This window comes from Aegilops tauschii, chromosome 1 (assembly GCF_002575655.3).
Source record: "Aegilops tauschii subsp. strangulata cultivar AL8/78 chromosome 1, Aet v6.0, whole genome shotgun sequence".
Taxonomy (NCBI): domain Eukaryota; kingdom Viridiplantae; phylum Streptophyta; class Magnoliopsida; order Poales; family Poaceae; genus Aegilops; species Aegilops tauschii.
The window spans coordinates 159,672,914-159,698,955 of NC_053035.3; positions in this window are offsets into that span (position 1 = coordinate 159,672,914).

A 26,042-nucleotide genomic window follows, 5' to 3' on the forward strand; every position below is an offset into this window, starting at 1 on the left:
TTTATAGGAACATAGAAAATAACCAATACTTATTTTGAAAAACTGAAGAAACAGGTTAATTATGGCATATCTTCTCGAAAAGATCAATGTGCAAATGAATTAATTGCTACTGAGACAACAACCAAATTCTGAAACATCAAAAGCTATAATTAACTACAACAACGCTATATGTTCTTACTCATGTACTATAAATAACAAATTGAACATTTTATGAGGAAGGTAAATATAACTGCAACAGCATAGCGACAGTGTTTGGATGACAGCAAATTGATACTAACAGGTGTGTACATGCACAAATTTAGTAACATAGAACTAATAGCACTAAGGTCGTCTACTATGTATGCCAAAACCGGTGTAAAGATAACTGTTACTACATCTTGCACCGGTGCCCTACACTGGCGAGCCGATGCAGCAGAAAAAAATCAGGGGCCCAGACTCCGGAGCACCTAGTTGCTTCGATGCCCAGTTCCTTCGTGCCATAAAGATTTAATATTTTACTGCTTGGCTGCTCGGATCTGTGGACCAAAGCTGGCTGCACAAACTGCTAAAGCGGTGCCAAATAATTTTCTAATGGCACCGCTGATGAGATGACAACATTTTTAGATACTAGGTACAAACTATGACACTGTCTTAGGATGCGTTTGGTTGAAGGTGTGATATGAATGGGTTGGGACTGTGACAGTGTCTGAATCACATCTAACAAATGATTTGTAACAACGAAGAGGGTCTAACCTTCTCTGCACATGCCAGAAACTTCCTCCCACTGTCCACAGATTCAAACGCAACTAGCTTCACACATGGAGATTGATGGTGACAACGAGCAGACATATCTTCAGCCACCCCGCTCGATTCGTTACAACTGATGGTCCTAGGGAGCTACAAGAGGAAGAAATGACTCAAATCGACCGCGGGGTTAAAATCCTTCATTCCAAGTCATAGCCCGAGAGAGAGAAGAGAGGCATACCCGGGTGGTGAAGGAGTCAGAGGAGGAGGAACCGCTGGAGAGGTCATTGAAGAAGACCGTGGCGACCCCGACGGTAGGATGCGCGATGGCGAGAGCGAGGAAGCAAGCGAGGAAGCGGCTATAGCTTAGGAAGGAAGGAAGGAAGGAACGAAGGAAGGAAGGAGGAAACAGGGGAAATGTGACTTCTGGTCGGAGAGAAAAGGGGGCGGGGAAGGGGGGAGGGGGAGGGGGGAGGGGGCGGGGGTAGATATTTTGGCGGTAGGCCAAAAATTTGGAAATCTGGAGGGAAACTTTGCGCGCGATGCCGCCGGACACCATTCACTTTGAACGATTGTGTGCATCGCAAACGATTCTTCTACTTTACGCACATGGGATGAGTTTGATAATTCAAATTTTGGTGGAAATTTCCCCGAGTACGTCATTACATAATTTAACATCGCTTGCTAATTTGGGCACACAAAAGAGCATACAACACACATACCACACTTACTGAATCGAGCAATTTTAGTAATTAAATAGAGCGAGTTGACTTAAACATTGCTCTAACAAAAGACCAGCATTAAAAACAAAGCCTAAGTATGCATAACTTTAACAAATCCGCTGCCGCGCCGGCCTATGCATCGCCGGTGTGAGATGAGACGTCGATGACTTGTCCTGGCGAAATGCCGCTGTTGGTGGACTCCGCGTCCCCCTGCTGAAGTCGACCGCGTCCTCGTCCTCGTCCTCGGCGTCGTCCTCAAGGTTGTAGTACTCCTAGTAGTGGCTGCGCCAGAGCTCGCGTTGGTACTCCAGCGCCGATTCCTCGATGGACAAACTCTTCTCTACCTTGACCTCGACCACGCGCAACTCCTCCTCCCGGCGCTCCTCGATCTCCGCCGCCTCCTGCATCTCGAGCTCCCGCTCGGCGATCTCATGAGGAAGCAGGCGCTCCATGGCCACCGTCGCCTTTTCGTACGTGGGTTGCATGCTGGATTCCGAGGTGGCCTGGAATATCTTCGCGTGTGCATCCTCGATATTGGTGTGGATGGCCTTGACCCGAGCCACGGCGACATCGGCGGCACGGATGGCAGCTCGAGCGCTCTCGGCGTTTGCAGCCGCCGTCGCAGTAGCAGCTGCAGCCGTCTCGGCTGCTGCAGCTGCCCTGTCGGCTGCCGCAGACGCCCTCTCGGTAGATGTGTGTGACGCCCCCGATTCAATCGTGCACTAATCATACACGCAAACGTGTACGATCAAGATCGGGGACTCACGGGAAGATATCACAACACAACTCTAAAAATAAAATAAGTCATACAAGCATCATAATACAAGCCAGGGGCCTCGAGGGCTCGAATACAAGTGCTCGATCATAGACGAGTCAGCGGAAGCAACAATATCTGAGTACAGACATAAGTTAAACAAGTTGACATAAGATGGCTAGCACAAACTGGGATACAGATCGAAAGAGGCGCAGGCCTCCTGCCTGGGATCCTCCTAACTACTCCTGGTCATCGTCAGCGGGCTGCACGTAGTAGTAGGCACCTCCGGTGTAGTAGGAGTCATCGTCGACGGTGGCGTCTGGCTCCTGGGCTCCGGCATCTGGTTGCGACAACCAGGTAGAAGGGAAAGGGGGAAAAGAGGGAGAAAAGCAACCGTGAGTACTCATCCAAAGTACTCGCAAGCAAGGAGCTACACTACATATGCATGGGTATATGTGTAAAGGGCCATATCGGTGGACTGAACTGCAGAATACCAGAATAAGAGGGGGATAGCTAATCCTGTCGAAGACTACGCTTCTGGCCACCTCCATCTTGCAGCATGTAGGAGAGAGTAGATGGTAAGTTCACCAAGTAGCATCGCATAGCATAATCCTACCCGGCAATCCCCTCCTCGTCGCCCTGTTAGAGAGCGATCACCGGGTTGTATCTGGCACTTGGAAGGGTGTGTTTTATTAAGTATCCGGTTCTAGTTGTCATAAGGTCAAGGTACAACTCCGGGTCGTCCTTTTACCGAGGGACACGGCTATTTGAATAGATAAACTTCCCTGCAGGGGTGCACCACATAACCCAACATGCTCGATCCCATTTGGCCGGACACACTTTTCTGGGTCATGCCCGGCCGCGGAAGATCAACACGTCGCAGCCCTACCTAGGCACAACAGAGAGGTCAGCACGCCGGTCTAAATCCTATGCGCGCAGGGGTCTGGGCCCATCGCCCATTGCACACCTGCACGTTGCGTACGCGGCCGGAGAGCAGACCTAGCAATCTCCATTTCAAAGGAAGTCACTTTACGCGGTCCAACCCGGCGCGCGCCGCTCAGTCGCTGACGTCACGAAGGCTTCGGCTGATACCACGACGTCGAGTGCCCATAACTGTTCCCGCGTAGTTGGTTAGTGTGTATAGACCAAATGGCCAGACTCAGATCAAATACCAAGATCTCGTTAAGCGTGTTAATTGATGTAACCACGGACACCGACCAGGGCCAGGCCCACCTCTCACCTAGGCGGTCTCAACCTGCCCTGTCGCCCCGCCACAAAGATCCACCCAGAGGGCCGTCGGGACAAAGGTCCTTTCAGCCCCCAATCCGTGAATCACTCGCGGGTGCTCCACGGGCCGACCCGACTTTAGTCACCACATGTATAATGTATAAAGTATATAGTATAAACCCGTGATCACCTCCCAAGTGATCACAGCCCGATAGTATAGCACAACAGACGGACAAGAATGTAGGGCCACTGATGGAAAACTAGCATCCTATACTAAGCATGTAGGATTGCAGGTAAAGGTAATAACAGTAGTGGCAAAGACAGGCTATGCAGCAGAATAGGATTAACGGAAAGCAGTAACATGCTACACTACTCTAATGCAAGAGTATAGAGAAGAATAGGCGATATCTGGTGATCAAGGGGGGGAGGGCTTGCCTGGAAGCTCAGCTGAGAAGGAGGGGTCATCAACACCGTAGTCGAACTGGGGGTCGCCGGCAGTCTCGGGGTCTACCGGAAAGAAGTAACGAAGGGGGAACACAATAAATAATAGAGCAATCAAAGCAACACAAGGCATAACATGGCAATGCGCGGTGCTAGGTGTGCCCTAACACAGTACTAGGTGATACCGGAGAAGAGGGGAAACATCCGGGAAAGTATCCCCGGTGTTTCGCGTTTTTGGACAGATGAACCGGAGGGGGAAAGTTGTGTGTTTGCTATGCTAGGGATGTGTGGCGGACGAACGGGCTGCGTATTCGGATTCGTCTCGTCGTTCTGAGCAACTTTCATGTACAAAGTATTTTCATCCGAGTTACGGATTATTTTATATTAATTTTTAAAGTTTTAAATCATTTTCTAAATTATTTTTATTAAATTAATTCGAAATTAGTATTATTGCATCAACATGACGTCAGCATGACGTCAGCAGTCAACAGAGGTGTTGACTAGTCAAACTGACGTGTGGGGTCTGCATGTCATAGGCTGTTTAATTAGCAGGTTAATTAGTTTACCTAATGATTAGGTTAATCTAAACAGAATTAATTAAGTTAATTAATTAATTAGTTTTTTATATTTATTATTTTTTAATTTTTTTTATTAAACGTTCTGGGGCGTGGGGCCCCTATGTCATAGGCACAGGGGGCCTTAGCGGGTGCTGGGTTTACGGGCGCGGGCGCTGGGCTAATGGGTGTGGGCACCGGCCGGGACAGACCCGGGCACGGCCAACACGTAGGGCCACGGCGAGCAGCCGGACCCGATGGGGTGCTAGCGGCCAGTGCCTCGCGGGAGGGGCACGACCAGAGGCGGTGTAGAGCCCCCCGGGGTGCGCGGAGGAGGCGGGAGGGGGCGCGCGGAGGAGCCGGGAGGGGCCGCGGCGGGGCGCCAGCGCGGCTGTTGCCGGAGGCGCGGGGTAGCTGCAGTGGCCGGCAGGAGGTGACGTGGGCGCGGCCATGGGTCGCGAGCGGCATGGTCGGGCGTCGCGACCGCGGACGTGGGCGCGCGAGCAGGAGTGTGGGGCGCGCGCGAGAGGGAGGCTGCGACGGCGTGACAGGGGGCCGTTATGATGGGTGCTGCAGAGCGGGCCGGAGCGGGGGGGGCGCGGTGGCCAAACGGCGCGCGAGAGGGAGACAGGAGGAGGGGAGGAGGGCGCGCGCTCACGGTGGCTGTAGGGGAGTGGCAGCGGGGCACGAGGTGGAGGTCGGGGACGTCGCGACGGAGAGGAGGCGGGCCGGCGATGGCGTCCGGCGAGTCGGCTGGGGTTGGCGACGGGGACGTGCGCCGGGCGGCGACGGGGTGGCGTCTCCGGGCGGCGGCGTCCGGTGCCTCGATCCGATCTGGATCGAGGGAGGTGAGGGAGAGCGAGTGTATCGAGAGGTGGGGGGAAGTGGGGATCATGGGGGTGGGTCAGGGTTTCCGGGGTGTGGGGGTGGCCTATAGGCCAGGGGGTGGCCGGCTGGGCCATGGCCCAGTTGGGCCAAGGGGTCCAGTGGGGGGGGGATGAAAGGCGGGCTTGGGCGGGCCAGGCCGCACTGTAGGAAAAACTAGGCCAAGTGCAGAGTGAGGTTGTTGTTATTGTTTTCTTTTCTTAACTTTGGTTTTTTCTATTTTCTTTCATTTCTACTTTTAGTTTATAAAATATAAACTTAATCCCTAAATTGGTATTAATAATTTCTCCAATGCCACAAATATTTTGGCACTTTAATAAAATAGTTAGTATTTGTTTATTATTTAAAATGCATCTATATAATTGCTTTAACTGCTGTTTTAATTATGTTAGGACATTTAAATACTTTGTAAAAGTGTGGTTTCTCCACAAATATTAATTATGATTTATTTTTCATATTTAGAGCATTTTCGTTTTAGCATTTGAGAACTTTTATCGTTTGACTTAATTTCAAATTTAAATTTGAATCGGTTTTGAACTACGCGAGATTTAGCAACAGTAACAGAGGTGACGTGGCATCGTTAACATGGGATTACTGTAGCTTAATTATCCGGGCGTCACAATTCTCCTTCACTACAAGAAATCTCGTCCCGAGATTTAAGAGGGGGAGTAAGGGGGAAAGATCTAGTTACGAAATTCTAACGAATCCTCTCAGTCTTGGTTGCTCTTCTCGAAGAGGTCGATCCATTACGTTGATGTCTCCATTTCTCTGCTTCATGTCATCATGATGAAGAGACCATCCTTTCTTCGAGAACTCCATCGTACTTACGAAAGAATAAATGGTGGTTATTCCGGAAGAACGGACCTCTGCAAGGTTGACTACCTGGTAGCTAACATCGGGGGAAGGTGGCAGAAAGTAACTCTCGAACTGAAACTTAAGAAAATTTCGAAGCAAAGTAAGATGGTACCATGAGAAGTTTAAGCGGGTAGACAATCGTTCGATGCCTGAACAAAGTGTGAAAGGGGTCCAGAGCAACGAGAAATAGTATTGCACCTGATACCAGAATAGATCACTAGGAAGGTGGCCCATGAATTAAATGAAGGAAATATGCCCTAGAGGCAATAATAAAGTATTATAAATTTCCTTATATCATGATAAATGTTTATTATTCATGCTAGAATTGTATTAACCGGAAACATAATACATGTGTGAATACATAGACAAACAAGAGTGTCACTAGTATGCCTCTACTTGACTAGCTCGTTAATCAAAGATGGTTATGTTTCCTAGCCATAGACATGAGTTGTCATTCGATTAACGAGATCACCTCATTAGGAGAATGACGTGATTGACTTGACCCATCCCGTTAGCTTAGCACTCGATCGTTTAGTATGTTGCTATTGCTTTCTTCATGACTTATACATGTTCCTATGACTATGAGATTATGCAACTCCCGTTTACCGGAGGAACACTTTGTGTGCTGCCAAACGTCACAACGTAAATGGGTGATTATAAAGGTGCTCTACAGGTGTCTCCAAAGGTACTTGTTGGGTTGGCGTATTTCGAGATTAGGATTTGTCACTCCAATGTCGGAGAGGTATCTTTGGGCTCACTCGGTAATGCACATCACTATAAGCCTTGCAAGCATTGTGACTAATGAGTTAGTTGCGGGATGATGTGTTACGGAACGAGTAAAGAGACTTGCCGGTAACGAGATTGAACTAGGTATCGAGATACCGACGATCAAATCTCGGGCAAGTAACAGACCGGTGACAAAGGGAACAACGTATGTTGTTATGCGGTCTGACCGATAAAGATCTTCGTAGAATATGTGGGAGCCAATATGGGCATCCAGGTCCCGCTATTGGTTATTGACCGGAGACGTGTCTCGGTCATGTCTACATAGTTCTCGAACCCGTAGGGTCCGCACGCTTAACGTTACGATGACAGTTTTATTGAGTTTTGATGTACCGAAGGAGTTCGGAGTCCCAGATGAGATCGGGGATATGACGAGGAGTCTCGAAATGGTCGAGACGTAAAAATCAATATATTGGACGACTATATTCGGACTTCGGAAAGGTTCCGAGTGATTCGGGTATTTTTCGGAGTACCGGAGAGTTACGGGAATTCGTATTGGGCCTTAATGGGCCATACGGGAAAGGAGAGAAAGGCCTCAAAAGGTGGCCGCACCCCTCCCCATGGTCTGGTCCGAATTGGACTAGGGAAGGGGGCGCACCCTTCCTTCTTTCTCCTTCCCCCTTCCCTTCTCTTAACCCCACAAGGAAAGGAGGAGTCCTACTCCCGGTGGGAGTAGGACTCCCCCCTATGGCGCGCCTCTCCCCTTGGCCGGCTGCCTCCCCCTTGCTCCTTTATATACGGGGGCAGGGGGCACCCCAGGGACACAACAATTGATCCTTGAGATCTCTTATCTGTGTGCGGTGCCCCCCTCCACCATATTACACCTCGATAATACCGTTGCGGAGCTTAGGCGAAGCCCTGCGTCGGTGGAACATCATCATCGTCACCACGCCGTCGTGCTGACGAAACTCTCCCTCAACACTCGGCTGAATCGGAGTTCGAGGGACGTCATCGAGCTGAACGTGTGTAGAACTCGGAGGTGCCGTGCGTTCGGTACTTGATCGGTCGGATCGTGAAGACGTACGACTACATCAACCGCGTTGTGATAACGCTTCCGCTGTCGGTCTACGAGGGTACGTAGACAACACTCTCCCCTCTCGTTGCTATGCATCACCATGATCTTGCGTGTGCGTAGGAAATTTTATGAAATTACTACGTTCCCCAACATTAAATACAAAGCCAAGCGTGGGGAATAACCATTAGAAACAGGGTTGTATAGGAGAGTCAGGTTTCGATCTTGTGGAACTGTGGGTTATGGGCCCAACATGTGGGTTAAAAGTAGGAAGGGCGGAGACGTCTTGCGTGATCATGCAAGCAAGGCATGTCAGAGGGTAGCCTGTCGATTATGTCGGCAACAACGTCGATACCAAGGGCGAGGGACGAAGAGAACCAGTTTCCTGCTCGTTGAACGAGGCGGACCGATAGGCAAAGTTCCCGTCCATCGGTGGCTACCGGAATGTCATCAACAGTAGAAACAGGGTCTCACTAACAGAGTTGTACACCAAGGTGTTTACATAAGCAGTGAATTATTACTGCTTAGATCATACAATTCACAAGAAACGTTAAACAAAACAATGGAAAGGAAAAGGTGATCATCAGATTAAACAGAACAATGGAAAGGAAAATGTGTATAAACACATATTTCAGGGATATATCCTTCCCAGCGGTGTTTGGATAATTGAGCAGGAAATATTTAGCATCGGACTTCAAATGCTCCTGTTGAAAATCGGAGTACCATAGACATGCATCGAGATAGCCTTGACATGGTTATCAGGTGAATATCAGACTTTAGAAACACAAAGGATCCATCAGGAACCGCTTATAGAATAAGTCTTACAATTTCCTCATGGAAGAAAGGATAGCCTTGCTAAAAAGGAAATGGTAACAATAGGTCCTCCGGCCAGGTGTGCCAGGCACGATATCACCTTACCGTGTCATATAAAGACCATTGTTATTACTCTTGGAAATATGTTCCCACCATCATATCTGATTGAGGTTCAGATCTAATTGGTGTCGGGATACCTCAGACTCGGGATGCCTGAGAAGAAAAGGCGCAACACCAATTGACGAGATGACATTGTAAGATTCTCGGGAAATGAACTATGGAAGCAAGTTCCGAAACAAGAGTTCATCATTAAGCCAAGGAGAAGATGAGGAGCTGGCTGATGGACTCAGCGACTATTCATCGAGGTTAACAAAAGATGGATTTCCACAATGATGTGAACAGGTGGTAACACTTGTCAGATCAAACGATATAATGATGTATGCTCGAGGAAAACATACACAATTAAACATTGGTTGAAAGGGGCACCCGAAATATGGGATGGGTTGCACGACCAACGTCAGAATGGAAATTTAGCAACCAGCACACTACATTGGAATTATTGTCCATTAACTCTGAAGTAACAAGGTTGCTAGAGATATTAAATTCTCATAACAGAGTTCACTCAACACGGGGACCAAGAGAAGAATGATGATGTTGAGAAGCATCACTGTATCAAGAATTTCTTAAGAGGTGGTGAAACTCTCACGGCATTCTTGACATAAAAGATGGTAATACTCTAGCGTAAAGAAGAACAATTGCTGGATAGCAAGGAACTCAAGGTATAACACAAAACAAGAACAAGTTTGTGTTGGAGGAAAGGTAGTAGAGTGGTCGATGATAACACTAATCATCGAGGGCAAGGATGGTCTTTCTCATCATGAATTCCATTGATATCCTGGAAGAGCTCAGAATGCTGATGATGATCACGACACATTTGTCGAGAGAATTCATGAAGATGTAATCGATTGGCGATGACATCAAGTCAAGGGAATGATGAAGCAAAAGGTTATTGAAACCATGGGTACGACACAAACTCGAGATCAACTTTGTTGTTCAAGGAGAAATGACATGCCGAGGAAGATCAACATAAGATTAGCTCATCATCGAAAGTTGTGCTCCGGGAAGAAGGACTAGGTAGCACAGTAAAAAAATGTTGCATGATAATGATATAGCCGATCAGGCTAGGAATGGCTTGAAGGATTATTAAACTCATAAGCAACGAAAATTACTTAGAGTTATTGTATCGGAGCGCGGAATCGATTCACTTATGGATGTTCTCGGTTGACGACAACCCAGAACCCGTGGAGTCACTCTGATAGGGAAGGTAGTACTTCATCAGAAATTCATAAGATATATCCTCGAGATACCATTGGGGTAATACAAGAAGGCAGATCAAAATAGAGGTTGGGCAGGCGTATTGATTTGCAGAAGGCAAGTACTCTAACATGTCCGAGAAATGGAATCAAGAAGAAAATATGGTCGGAACCATGGTTGCAAAAGACCAATTCCCATATATAAGATGAACTTATACCAAAGAGGGTTTAAGAGAAGCATCCATGATAAGATCAGCATCGTGTCCATGGGCATGAACGCAAGGTTCAAGGTCGACTCCCACTTCTCCAATACACAACTTCTCATTTTCTAATCTCGGTTAAGAATGTTTAGAGTCTGAAAGTTTAACTGGCGGAATACCAGAAGGTTATGACCCAGGCAGACTTTTGAGTTCACACAAATTAAGGAAGGTATATGTTCAACCCATCGGGGCATCTTAGAAACATATACCACAACTCCAGGAGTAATTCATACAAGCTCGAAAGCAACACATGGTTGAGAAAGCAGAGGATACAATTTACCCAAGGCATTATGTATCTGAGGGCGGCTCAAAAGATTATTGAATATGAAGGACGTTGTCGGATAATAATCCAACAAGAGGTCCGGTGGCCTACAACGGAGCTGATGTGAGTATCGGTACTCTATCAAAGGAAGAAGGAATGCAAGTGCATCGGATTATAGAAACAACTGACTAACTCAAAGCTTAAATGCAAAGGAATTATGAATTCCAAGACAAGGGATCAGAAGCAAACGCTCTAATTAAGGATGGATAAGTTGAGTAGACTTAGGGGTACAACCGACGGCAATTCGGTTGGTCGAGAACCAGTTCATGTTTAAAATGACGTCTGAACTGGAAGGATGAATTCTAGGTTTTCGACTGAGGATTGCGAGCATTCACCACATATCAAATTAAAGGCTGAAAATGACGATGACAAGGGATACTAATGAATATTGCTAGACTTATGGAACGCAACCATAATGCAAGCAGACAAGTATTTGCACATCAACAACTTGCAGAGAATTACCGCAAGACCGGATAGTATATCAATGTACCTTGTGGATCATATGATCAACTAGTAATGAACAGTTCCTCAATAAGGGTGAAGAATTATTCGTAGGGGTATTCATGCGGCAAGGAACTGCGGGGTAGTAAGCATAAAGGATGCTTGGAACATCAGAGAGTGTTTGAGGGCACCTTGTAATAACAAGGGCAACTGGGGATGAAGGTATGAACGACAAAAGTATGTAGTTATCCATAAAGATTTATCGGTGGTAGGGATCGCAACGGCGAAGGGCACAAGGGTCTCGGGAAAACATCAGAGAGTGTCTTCAGAATCTTCTGGTGCAGCAGGCAATCATCTGGCCTCAAGGGGCTCTCCGGGAGGAAGTATTTTCGAGAACCTAAAGTTAGATTTTAGCAAAATCATTTAACCCGAATAGAAGAGAGTTCAGAGTCCCAGAGTAAAGGTCGAGGAATAAAAAATCATACCACCACCCAATGGCGACGTGGGCCTGTAAGTCGCACAGCCATGTTAGTAAAAATTTCTCAATGACTAGACTCGACTTTGGCCAAGGAGTTGGAAAGGGGGATTCCTGCAGGCAGTTGGCTCTGATACCAACTTGTGACGCCCCCGATTCAATCATACACTAATCATACACGCAAACGTGTACGATCAAGATCAGGGACTCACGGGAAGATATCACAACACAACTCTAAAAATAAAATAAGTCATACAAGCATCATAATACAAGCCATGGGCCTCGAGGGCTCGAATACAAGTGCTCGATCATAGACGAGTCAGCGGAAGCAACAATATCTGAGTACAGACATAAGTTAAACAAGTTGCCATAAGATGGCTAGCACAAACTAGGATACAGATCGAAAGAGGCGCAGGCCTCCTGCCTGGGATCCTCCTAACTACTCCTGGTCATGGTCATCGGGCTGCACGTAGTAGTAGGCACCTCCGGTGTAGTAGGGGTCGTCGTCGACGGTGGCATCTGGCTCCTGGGCTCCGGCATCTGGTTGCGACAACCAGGTAGAAGGGAAAGGGGGAAACGAGGGAGAAAAGCAACCGTGAGTACTCATCCAAAGTACTCGCAAGCAAGGAGCTACACTACATATGCATGGGTATATGTGTAAAGGGCCATATCGGTGGACCGAACTGCAGAATGCCAGAATAAGAGGGGGATAGCTAATCCTGTCGAAGACTACGCTTTTGGCCACCTCCATCTTGCAGCATGTAGGAGAGAGTAGATGGTAAGTTCACCAAGTCGCATCGCATAGCATAATCCTACCCGGCGATCCCCTCCTCGTCGCCCTGTTAGAGAGCGATCACCGGGTTGTATCTGGCACTTGGAAGGGTGTGTTTTATTAAGTATCCGGTTCTAGTTGTCATAAGGTCAAGGTACAACTCCGGGTCGTCCTTTTACCGAGGGACACGGCTATTCGAATAGATAAACTTCCCTGTAGGGGTGCACCACATAACCCAACACGCTCGATCCCATTTGGCCGGACACACTTTTCTGGGTCATGCCCGGCCGCGGAAGATCAACACGTCGCAGCCCTACCTAGGTACAACAGAGAGGTCAGCACGCCGGTCTAAATCCTATGCACGCAGGGGTCTGGGCCCATCGCCCATTGCACACCTGCACGTTGCGTACGCAGCCGGAGAGCAGACCTAGCAACCTCCATTTCAAAGGAAGTCACGTTACGCGGTCCAACCCGGCGCGCGCCGCTCAGTCGCTGACGTCACGAAGGCTTCGGCTGATACCACGACGTCGAGTGCCCATAACTGTTCCCGCGTAGTTGGTTAGTGCGTATAGACCAAATGGCCAGACTCAGATCAAATACCAAGATCTCGTTAAGCGTGTTAATTGATGTAACCACGGACACCGACCAGGGCCAGGCCCACCTCTCACCTAGGCGGTCTCAACCTGCCCTGTCGCTCCGCCACAAAGATTCACCCAGAGGGCCGTCGGGACAAAGGTCCTTTTAGCCCCCAATCCATGAATCACTCGTGGGTGCTCCACGAGCCGACCCGACTTTAGTCACCACATGTATAATGTATAAAGTATATAGTATAAACCTGTGATCACCTCCCAAGTGATCACAGCCCGATAGTATAGCACATCAGACGGACAAGAATGTAGGGCCACTGATGGGAAACTAGCATCCTATACTAAGCATGTAGGATTGCAGGTAAAGGTAATAACAGTAGTGGCAAAGACAGGCTATGCAGCAGAATAGGATTAACGGAAAGCAGTAACATGCTACACTACTCTAATGCAAGAGTATAGAGAAGAATAGGCGATATCTGGTGATCAAGGGGGGGGGGCTTGCCTGGAAGCTCAGCTGAGAAGGAGGGGTCATCAACACCGTAGTCGAACTGGGGGTCGCCGGCAGTCTCGGGGTCTACCGGAAAGAAGTAACGAAGGGGGAACACAATAAATAATAGAGCAATCAAAGCAACACAAGGCATAACATGGCAATGCGCGGTGCTAGGTGTGCCCTAACGCAGTACTAGGTGATACCGGAGAAGAGGGGAAACATCCGGGAAAGTATCCCCGGTGTTTCGCGTTTTTGGACAGATGAACCGGAGGGGGAAAGTTGTGTGTTTGCTATGCTAGGGATGTGTGGCGGACGAACGGGCTGCGTATTCGGATTCGTCTCGTCGTTCTGAGCAACTTTCATGTACAAAGTATTTTCATCCGAGTTACGGATTATTTTATATTAATTTTTAAAGTTTTAAATCATTTTCTAAATTATTTTTATTAAATTAATTCGAAATTAGTATTATTGCATCAGCATGATGTCAGCATGACGTCAGCAGTCAACAGAGGTGTTGACTAGTCAAACTGACGTGTGGGGTCCGCATGTCATAGGCCTTTTAATTAGCAGGTTAATTAAACAGAGTTAATTAGTTTACCTAATGATTAGGTTAATCTAAACAGAATTAATTAAGTTAATTAATTAATTAGTTTTTTTAATATTTATTATTTTTTAATCTTTTTTTATTAAACGTTCTGGGGCGTGGGGCCCCTATGTCATAGGCACAGGGGGCCTTAGCGGGCGCTGGGTTTACGGGCGCGGGCGCTGGGCTAATGGGTGTGCGCACCGGCCTCGTGTAACGCCCGGATAATTAAACTACAGTAACCCTCTACTAATGGTGCCACGTCACCTCGGTTACTGTTGTTAATCTCGCGTTAGTTCAAACCCGATTCGAAATTTGTCGTGGAATTGTCACGGCAGATGTCCTTGGGCTAGGACTTAGTCGTGGAGCCATCGCAACTAGGAAGCTTGAAGGGGTTATGCGGGACAAGGAACACGAGGGTTTATACTGGTTCGGCCCCTTACGGTGAAGGTAAAAGCCTACGTCCAGTTCGAGGTGTTATTGACTAGGGTTACGATCGCCAGGGAGCTAAAAACTTATCCCGGCTCTCGGAGAGATTGTTGTCGCCCCAAAACCGTTGCCGGGTCGTCCCTTTATATAGGGAGGCTGACGCCCAGCAGCCCTTAGAGTCCCGGCCGGCTCATAAGAGTGTCCGGCTCGGGCTCTAAAACAATACTTGCCTTACACTACAAGTCTACTATAACAATGATTGTAACTACGGGCTTTAAGCCATATCCGGGTCTCAGCCCATCTCTAGCCCATTATCCTGAAACTTAGCTCCGGGCTTCTGGTAATGATCCTTGGAGTAACCCGGCCCTCCTGGCGGGTGACCCCCAGGTCTATATCCTCAACATTAGGCCCCAGATTGACTTGAGCCGGCTCGTGTCAATCTTCAGCTCCGCAGTCAGAAAAAATCTCCGGCTTATCATTCATGTGAAGGTCATAACCCGGAGTGACGTCATCCTCTGGACTCCGGGTAATCCGCCGTGACGTCATCCTCCACTAAGTCCGTTTTTTACTCCGCCAGATCCGCAACGGATCTTTGCTTTTACTGACCTTCCGAGAATCGAGGCGTCGTGAGGGGGGAGATAACCACGCCGTGGCCTCCTCAAATCCCGCGCCCGCTTATGACTCGGCCTTATAAATAGGCCGGCCCGGCACTCTCTTCTTCACATTCTCCTTCTTCCTCGCACTGCCGTTCCTCTGCCCGAGCTTCTGCCGCCGCCGCCGTCGCACCCCTGGTCTTCCTCAACCCGGCCGCTGCATCAACCTGACTCGGACCAGATAACGTCGGCGACCTCCGCTCTTCTCCAGCTCCGGTGAGTCCCCTCTGCCTTACTAGCATAGATCTAGGACAGAGTTCATCTGTGTTCTTCATGTTCATCACTGTTACCGCAAGTTTCGGTAACCCCTGTAGCCACTGCCCCCGTTGATCCTTAGGCTTGTGTAGAACCACCGCGGTAGATATCTGAGGTTCATTTCTTCTGCAAGAACACCTCTTTTTACTGCATAAGGACTGGGTTCCATCTCAAGAACCTCCCCTGCTTCTGTTTTTTAGGTCTAGAAAACTTTCTCCGCTCTGACTACTTTGATCCAAAAAAGTTACTGTAATATGTGAAATCTGTTTACCACACTTAGTAAAAACTGCAGTCCTTGAATCTTAGCGGCTTATATTTCCGACTTAGAGAAAACACGCACCGTAGAACTTTCTGGTTTAAAGAGAATCATGCTCTGTAGTATCTTCCGACTTAACCGCAGTAAGCCGTCGACGACCAACTTATCCTAAAAGCCCCGACGGCTTAGATAACCCACCGTATCAATACATACCATTAGTCCCCTTCATAAGCCGTCATTGTAACTTGAATGATATACTCCGGCTTATAATTAACCCGGACACTTTTCTCTTCCTCGTAGACCACCAACCGTCACCATGCCTCCCAAGGCTCCCATCACTTGCAACTGGATGAAATCCAGCGTCACCGAAGAGACCCTGGCCAACTTCGTTAAATCCGGATATCTGCCTAAGAAGGAAGTGATGTCCTACCGTGCCCCTGACCCGTCCGAAGAAAAGCCACAGCCGAGAGACGGGGAGATAGTGATCTTTGCCGACCATATGAGCCGGGGCTTCGCACCGCCCGGCTCAAAATTCTTCCGGGACGTGCTCAACTTCTTTGATCTTCGGCCTCAGGATATAGGACCCAATTCCATATCCAACATCTGCAACTTCCAAGTTTTTTGTGAAGTATATCTTGGAGAAGAGCCGAGTCTGCTGCTCTTCAGAGAGCTGTTCTATTTGAACCGCCAAACCGAGTGCGCAAACGGTCCAAGTCTAGAGTTAGGCGGCATCTCCATCCAACGGCGCAGGGATTGTCTGTTCCCTTACGCAGAACCGCCAAGTCACCCCAAGGACTGGAACATGACTTGGTTCTACTGCCAAGACACGTCCCCGGCTGATGAGAGCCCGCTGCCCGGCTTTCGCCCAACGCGCCTGGAGCCAACTCATCCATTATCCGACAAACTGACTGCCGCAGAACGCCAGCCTCTGCTTCCAACGATCAACAAGATCAAAGCCCTGCTAGGCAATGGTCTGAACGGAATTGACCTGGTCCGGGTCTGGATCTCATGGCGGGTGATCCCATTGAGCCGCCGCCCCGGCTTAATGTGTGAGTACACCGGGCGAAAGGATGACCCGCAGAGGCACAGTCGCAATGATCTTCCAGAAGACGTTGCTGAAGAAGAGACCAAGGCTCTTTTAAACGAGAGCCTGGTAGACTGTGGAAGAACCGGGCTAGCCCCGTTCTGCAAGACCAATCCAGCCCCAGCGGTAAGCCGCTGACTTTAACCTTTCCATTTTGTTTTACCTGTCATCTTACTAAGAACTCATTACTGTATTTCTCAGGCTGATGATAAATTCTGGCGGGTCAAGTATGACCATGAGGCGGCCAAGAAGGCCAGGAAGGCGAAGAAAGCCGCCAAGAGAGCCGCCCCTCGCAAAAAGGGAAACAGACCCACTGCTTCGGAACTGCTGCAATTAAGCGATAGCTCTGAGTCAGAGGTAACCCTTAATCTTTTAAATTCTTGCAGTATATGTTGTCTGATGCTGTCCGCCTTATCAACACTTGCTTATTGACAGGATGACACCGGCGCCAGTAACCCGGTGGTCGAAGAGGTAACATCACTTTCCTCCGGCTCGGAGCCTTTACCACAGCTGAAAGTCCGAAGGGTAACCCGGAAAGTAAGCTTTTCCCATCCATTAGCTCACCGAGACCCTCAATTTCTTTTGAAGCAGCAGGTTCACGAGAGCCGGCGTCACACCCGGGACCGCAAGGACGCCGACCTCTCCACTGGGTTACCCGACGCAACGAGGAAACGCCGCACTGAGGTTTTTTCTCACCTGTACCCTTTTCATCCGTTGGCGGGTGTCATCCGTCAGCCACTCAACTCTTCTGACTCCAATTACCAGGAGACCTCCCCCTCCTCGGGTGACTCCATGCAGTCAAGTCTGCCGGCCTTCAAGACTGCCCCCGGGTAATAACAATCTCCTTACATTATCTGTCTGTACTTACCCTTTGTATGCCTAACACTTCTGCCTTTTCAGTGCCCAGGCAAAGCTCACCAAATGAGCAAAGAAGACCAGGTCAGCCGGAGTGCCCGACTTGCCTGAGCCGGAGACGACGGCTCAAGAGCCGCCAGTCGCCTCCGCCCCTGAAGCTACCATTCCCATGGATACGGCGCCTGAAGCCCCTGCCCCGACTACCAAGACAACGACCGAAACATTAGCTAACCCGGAGGCCTCCGGCTCAGCCCCACCAGCTAACGACCCGGACGTGGTAATTACCCGGACGGAGTTTGTTGAGCCGGGGAGGCCGACCGCGCTGGCCAAATGCTCCGCGAGGGGGAGTTGCTACAACCCCACCGGGTGAATCTGGATCTCTCCAGCTACACCGACTTAAGTATTGGAGAACTCGTCTCAGGCTATATCAACCAGGTTCACAAGAGCCGGGACACCGAGATCGCCATGGTCAACCAGATCCAACACAAATCTGAGGTAACCTTCTGCTGTTCTCTTACTTTCCGCATAGTGATCCTTGCCATTCTAGCCCCCAAGTCTAGGACTTATACTTGAATATGTTGTAGACTTTAGATTCCGGCTTACTGAACTGAGCCGGCCGTACATAGATAGATACGTTCAATGTGCATTAGCCCCCAAGTGCCAAGTGTCTTTGCTTGGAAAGCGCTTGGGACTTTATAGAATGACTGTTAATAACCCGGAAATATATGCAGGCTGTTGGCAAGAAATTAGAGTCGGACCTGGCGGATCTCAAGAGCCGGCTGAAGGCACAAGAGATGGAGACCCGGAAGGCAAATGCCAAGTTTGTCTCCAGCATCGCCGCTCAGGAGAAATTGAAGACTGAATTCGACGCTGGGCGGAAGGCCTGGGCTGAGGAGAAAGCTGCACTGGTGACCCGGGCAGAACAGGCGGAGAAGGCCCTCACTGAGAAGACCGCTGAGCTCTCCGGTCTAAAGCGCCAAGTGTCCCAAATGGTAGCTGCCATCTTCGGTAAGTTGCCTCACCGGCTTTCATTCAAGTTGGAATGTTTACATCTCTTAACTCATCCTTATCACCGGGTCATCTGATGTTGTTAAACAGGTTCCAGAAGCGCCAACTTGAACCAGAGCGTGGTCACCAAGTTAAAGGCCGTGTACACCCTGGTGGAACAGCTCTACACCGGGTCACAGCGGGCTTTAGCTGTGGTGGCCCTGTCAAATGAAGTGCCGACTCATCTGGCCGAAGTCCTGCGCCGGCTCGCAGTTCTGCCGCAGCGGATCCAGGAGCTACGACGAGCATCCGCGAGATCTGGAGCAATCGCCGCACTGAGCCGGGCCAAAGCCTTCTTGCCGGAGCTAGACCCGGCCGATATCGCCCTGGGTTACCCTAGCCTGAAAGAAGACGGCTCAGCGTTCGACCAGAAGGACTTCGCGGCTTGTGTGAAGGCTGTGCGCCCGGTGGCCACCATCATCGGGAACGACACCGATTTAACCAAGTATCAGCCGGGATACAACGCGGAGAATCAGAGGATTCCAACCCCTCGCTATGAAGCTATCAATCTGATTCCCCCGGGTCGCCAGCACACCTTCGCCCCGGAGATTAACCCGGCTGGGTTAATTGACGAAGAAGCTCAGTTCGAAGCTCTCAGCGGCATCAACTGGAAGTCGTCGACCTTCGAAGGCTTGGGATCAGCCGAAGCAGAAGATGAGCCGGGGACTTCAACTCAGCAGGCGTCATAAACCGGCTAGCGGCTCACCAAACAACGCCCATCCTTGAAACTTTGAAAGATTTTTGTAATAGAGTAGGTGCAACAATTTATCTCTGCCGTGCCATCGTGCACGTAATGAATGCTGAAATCCTTTGAAGTCATTCTTTTGATGCTCCTCCGGGTCGGAATTATCCCTTTGTCCTTCTCAACCTTAAAAAGTGCCTTTAAATATCTGCATAGAAAGGCAAATTACAAGTCGCAAAGCGGCTTACCGCCCTGAGAATCAGGTGTTTGAGATGGATAACCCGGGATACGAACCAAAAAAGATCGGTCCTTAACTATACTCGAACATAGCTGTGATGACACACTTAACAGCCTGTAAGCATACTTCCGGGTTAAATAACCCGGGTAGCACGGTTGGTACCCTAACTCGAATTTATTTGTCTTGATGACATCCATGATGCTCAACTAACAAGATAAACCAAAATTAAGCCGGCAAGTGAAACCCGGCAGTACATACTTTGACATGATCAAAGCAAGTTTGTGGTAAAATATAAAAACTTAAGGGCTTCCGGTTCGAATACGACCAGAAACTCGGTCCAAAGGGGTTAAGCTAAGATTCGGATACAATCATATAGCCCCCAGTGGGTTTGGCGATGCCAATCAAGAGGGTATCGACAGCTATGTTCTCTTTGGTTCGAATACGACCCATGTTTGAACAGGAAGCCCCCAAGTGATTCTGAAAATTTGTTTAACGACGCTGATTCGAATACGATCCACGTCGGTTCTCAGAGGGGTTACACTATGATTCAAATATGACCAGAGGCAACTTCCCAATGAGCTCGGCACTTTGCCAATCAAATGGGTATCGACAGCTATGTTCTCTTTGGTTCGAATACGACCCATGTGTGAACAGGAAGCCCCCAAGCGACTTTACTGCTTACAGCTAGATTCGAAGATGATCATAAGCCGGGTCTTCTGTAAGTCAGCATGTAACAACACATATTTTTGGAAGAGAGCAAAGGACAGAGGTCCTGCTTTATTGCTTTATCATAATATATACATGGCTGAGATAAATATGTACATCACAAGAGTCGGAAGCTCAAGTGTAGTAAGACCGAAGCTGAGCTATGTTCCACGGCCGACGGGTCTCCTCCTCAGATTTACGTGAGTCCTTATGCTCAGGGATATCAATGAGGTAATATGACCCGTTGTGCAAGTTCTTACTGACCACAAAAGGCCCTTCCCAAGGTGGGGATAACTTGTGTGCATCTGTTTGATCCTGGATGAGCCGGAGCACCAGGTCGCCCTCCTGGAAGACCCGGGATTTGACCCGGCGGCTATGATAACGGCGCAGGTCTTGTTGGTAAATCGCTGAACGGGCGGCTGCCACATCACGCTGTTCGTCCAGCAAGTCCAGAGCATCTTGGCGCGCCTGTTCATTATCCGTCTCAACATAAGCCGCCACACGAGGTGAATCATGACGGATGTCGCTGGGGAGAACTGCTTCTGCTCCATAAACCATGAAGAAAGGCGTGAAGCCTGTAGACCTGTTAGGAGTAGTGTTGATGCTCCATAAAACGGAGGGCAACTCCTCCACCCAACAACCTGGCGTCCGTTGCAAAGGGACCAAGAGCCGGGGTTTAATGCCCTTCAGAATCTCCTGGTTAGCTCTCTCAGCTTGACCATTGGATTGGGGGTGTGCCACTGAAGAGACATCAAGCCGGATATGCTCTCTTTGACAAAACTCCTCCATAGCGCCTTTGGACAGATTAGTGCCATTGTCTGTTATGATGCTGTGTGGAAAGCCGAAGCGGAAGATCACCTTTTTCATAAATTGAACCGCCGTGGCTGCATCACACTTGCTAACTGGCTCAGCTTCCACCCACTTCGTGAATTTGTCCACTGCCACCAAGAGGTGGGTCTTCTTATCCTTGGACCGTTTAAAAGGCCCGACCATATCAAGCCCCCAGACCGCAAAGGGCCAAGTGATCGGGATCATCCTCAATTCCTGAGCCGGCACATGAGCCCGTCGGGAGAACCTTTGGCAGCCATCACATTTACTGACCAAGTCCTCTGCATCAGCGTGAGCCGTCAGCCAATAAAAACCATGACGGAAAGCCTTGGCCACAAGAGATTTTGAACCGGCATGATGGCCACAATCCCCTTCATGGATCTCGCGCAAGATCTCTTGACCTTCCTCAGGGGAGATACAACGCTGGAATGCCCCTGAAACACTGCGATGATGCAACTCGCCATCGATAACAATCATTGACTTAGCCCGCCGGGTTATTTGCCTGGCCAGGATTTCATCCTCAGGCAACTCTCCCCGGGTTATATAAGCCAGATATGGCATTGTCCAGTCTGGTATGATATGAAGAGCCGCCACCAGTCGTGCCTCCGGGTCAGGGATAGCCAAGTCCTCCTCTGTAGGCAACTTAACCGAAGGGTTATATAGGACATCCAGGAAAGTGTTAGGCGGCACCGGCTTTCGCTGAGAGCCGAGCCGGCTTAAAGCATCAGCCGCCTCATTCTTCCTGCGGTCAATGTGCTCCACTTGATATCCCTGAAAGTGCCCGGCAATGGCATCAACCTTGCGGCGATAAGCCGCCATTAGAGGATCCTTAGAATCCCAGGTGCCTGATACTTGTTGAGCCACCAAGTCTGAGTCACCAAAACACCTCAGCCGGCTTAAGCTCATCTCCTTAGCCACCCGAAGACCGTGGAGCAAAGCCTCGTACTCAGCCGCATTATTAGTGAAAGGAAACATCAACCGTAGCAAATAATGGAACTTGTCACCTTTAGGGGAAGCCAAGACCACACCAGCCCCCGAGCCCTCCAGCTGCCTGGACCCATCAAAGTGAATAGTCCAATAAGTGTTATCCGGCTTTTGCTCGGGTACTTGTGACTCTGTCCAATCATTGATGAAATCTATCAAGGCCTGAGACTTAACAGCAGTGCGTGGCACATATTTGAGGTCATGAGGTCCAAGTTCTATAGCCCACTTAGCAATTCTCCCAGTAGCCTCTCTGTTCTGGATAATATCACCGAGAGGGGCGGAACTGACCACAGTGATGGGATGACCTTGAAAGTAATGCTTAAGCTTCCGGCTCGCCATAAATACCCCATATACGAGCTTCTGCCAATGCGGATACCGCTGCTTGGACTCAATGAGCACCTCACTGACATAATAAACCGGCCGCTGAACCGGATGCTCCTTACCTGCCTCCTTGCGCTCCACCACAATAGCCACGCTGACAGCTCGTGCGTTTGCCGCTACATACAGTAGCAAGGGCTCCTTATCAACCGGAGCAGCAAGGACGGGGGGCTCTGCCAGTTGCTTTTTCAAATCCTCGAAGGCGGTATTAGCTGCATCATTCCAGACAAAGTTATCAGCTTTCTTCATCAATTGATATAAGGGCATAGCCTTCTCACCCAAACGGCTTATAAACCGGCTTAATGCAGCGATGCGACCCGCCAAACGCTGAACGTCATTTATACATGCCGGCTTAGCTAGAGAAGTGATAGCTTTGATCTTCTCTGGGTTAGCCTCAATGCCCCTGTCAGAAACCAAGAAACCCAATAGTTTGCCTGCAGGAACACCAAAAACACATTTGGCCGGGTTAAGCATCATCTTATAGACCCGGAGATTGTCGAAGGTTTCCCTTAAGTCATCTATCAGGGTTTCCTCCTTGATGGATTTAACCACAATGTCGTCCACATAAGCGTGAACATTGCGCCCGATCTGCTTATGAAGGCAATTCTGCACACAACGCTGGTAAGTCGCCTGTGCACACTTGAGTCCAAAGGGCATAGACACATAGCAGAAGGCTCCAAAGGGAGTGATGAACGCCGTCTTCTCCTGGTCCTTAACTGCCATCTTAATCTGATGATACCCGGAATAAGCATCCAAGAAACTTAAGCGTGCACAACCTGCCGTGGCGTCAATGATTTGATCGATACGGGGGAGAGCAAAAGGATCAGCCGGACACGCCTTGTTCAAGTCCGTGTAGTCCACACACATCCGCCAGGTGCCGTTCTTTTTAAGTACAAGCACCGGGTTAGCCAACCACTCTGGGTGAAAGACCTCAACAATGAACCCGGCCGCCAAAAGCCGGGCCACTTCTTCACCAATAGCCTTCCGCCTCTCTTCGTTAAACCGTCGAAGGAACTGTCTGACCGGCTTAAATTTTGGATCCACATTGAGAGTGTGCTCAGCGAGTTCTCTAGGTACACCTGGCATGTCAGAAGGTTTCCATGCAAAGATGTCCCTATTCTCACGGATGAACTTGATGAGCGCGCCTTCCTATTTCGGGTCCAGATTTGCACTGATGCTGAACTGCTGAGACGAGTCACCTGGAACAAAATCAACAAGTTTAGTCTCATCGGCTGATTTAAACTTCATTGCTGGTTCATTCTCCGTGGTTGGCTTTTTCAGAGAGGTCATATCTGTTGGGTCAACATTGTCTTTATAAAATTTCAACTCTTTTGTGGCACAAACAGACTCTGCATAAGCCGCGTCACCTTCCTCACACTCCAGAGCCACTTTTCGGCTGCCGTGAACTGTAATGGTCCCATTGTGACCCGGCATCTTGAGCTGTAAGTACACATAACACGGCCGTGCCATGAACTTGGCGTAAGCCGGCCGTCCGAATATAGCATGGTATGGACTTCTTATCTTGACCACCTCAAAGGTCAACTTCTCCACCCTGTAGTTGTTTTCATCACCAAAAGCTACTTCCAATTCGATCTTGCCGACTGGATAAGCCGACTTACCGGGTACTACACCATGGAAGATAGTATTTGACTGGCTGAGGTTCTTATCAACTAGCCCCATACGACGGAAAGTCTCATAATAGAGGATGTTGATGCTGCTGCCTCCATCCATGAGTACCTTTGTGAACTTATAGCCTCCCACCTGAGGAGCCACTAGGTGGCCCGGGTTATCCACCCGGGGAGGGTGATCCTCCCTACTCCACACTATGGGCTGCTCCGACCACCGTAAGTAGCGTGGAACCGCCGGCTCAACAGCATTAACAGCCCTCTTGTGAAGCTTCTCGTCTCGTTTGCACAAATTAGTGGTGAACACGTGATACTGTCCACCGCTAAGTTGCTTCGGGTTGGTCTGATAGCCCCCCTGTTGCTGTTGATGACCCGGACCAGACTGTTGATTGAAGCCCCCTTGACCGTTCTGAGGACCGGAATTTGACCCGCCACCCGGGCCATGAAAGCCGCCAGCGCCGGAGCCGCCTGCGCCTGGGCCGCCGCCCGGGCCATTGTAGTTTTTAAAGGCCTTCATGATAGCACAATCCTTCCACAGATGAGTCGCTGGCTTCTCTCTAGAGCCGTGTCTCGGACAAGGTTCATTCAACAGCTGCTCTAGAGAAGGTCCTGACCCGCCGCCACGGGGAGGGGGCCTCCCCTTGCGTCGCTGGTTGTTGCCTTGGGTGTTGGCTACGAACTCCAGGCTGCCATCGGCCTTGCGCTTGCCTCCTCCTTGATTCCCCGGGTTAAACTGAGGGCCCTTGCCATTGCCGTTCTTCTTTCCCTTCCCTGTCCTTTCATCATCTGAAGGGGGATCCTTGGTACCATCGGAATCAGCGTATTTGACAAGAGCCGCCATTAGTGTACCCATATCCGTGCAGTCGCGTTTAAGCCGCCCAAGCTTCATCTTTAGGGGCACAAAACGACAGTTCTGTTCTAACATCAAGACTGCAGAGCCAGCGTCCATCTTATCTGATGAATGTATGATCTCCTTGACCCGGCGAACCCAATGGGTCGTGGACTCACCCTCCTGCTGCTTACAGTTAGTCAAATCCACAATTGACATAGACTGCCTACAGGTATCCTTGAAGTTTTGAATGAACCGGGCCTTCAGCTCAGTCCAAGACCCAATGGAGTTCGGTGGCAGCCCTTTTAACCACGTGCGGGCAGTTCCATCTAACATCATGGTGAAATATTTGGCCATGGCCGCCTCGCTGACCTCTAGCAGTTCCATAGCCATCTCATAACTTTCAATCCAGGCCGCAGGCTGTAAGTCAGCTGTATAGTTAGGCACCTTCCTAGGGCCCTTGAAATCCTTAGGTAGACGTTCATTACGGATGGCCGGCACCAAACAAGGGACACTCCCGGTCCTGGTAGAAATACCCACATCAACGGACGCCGTTGGATAAGCCGGGGGGGTCTGATAAGCCGTCAATTGCGGCACCTGCTCCGCCTCTTGCCGTGCTTGGTCTGCGGCGTAGAAGGTTCCAACATGAGCCGGGCCATGGCGTCGGACATTACTTGAGCCGGTCGCCGAGACCATGTGCCGGCTGTAACTCGGGCTCTGGCCTGGGCGAGGAGTTGAGTGGATCCTGTCCCGGCTGTAGGAGTACGCCTCTTGCTGCACTAGGGCCGTCTGCAGGAGTTCCCTGACCCGGCGGGTTTCAACGGCTGCCGGAGAGTTGCCGTCAACGGGAAGAGCCGCCAGTCGTGCTGCCGCAGCCACCATGTTCTCCAGCGGGTTATCGTAATGACCCGGGGGTATTGGCACATACTGAGGCGGGGCAGGGGGCGCCTGGGGAGGCCCCATTACTAGTGGCTGAATAAGGGGTCCCGACCCGGGCGCAATGACCCCTGGTGGGTTACTGGATCCCACACCTGGCGTGTTGAATAGATTGCGCAGATCGTAAACCGGCGGGAGTCGAGACTGGGCCTTCCGATGCCTCCTTCTCATGACCTCGTTGGCCGCGTTCTGATCCATCGTGAGTTGGAAGGACTGCGCCTGAATCAACTGAGTCCGGGCGTCGAG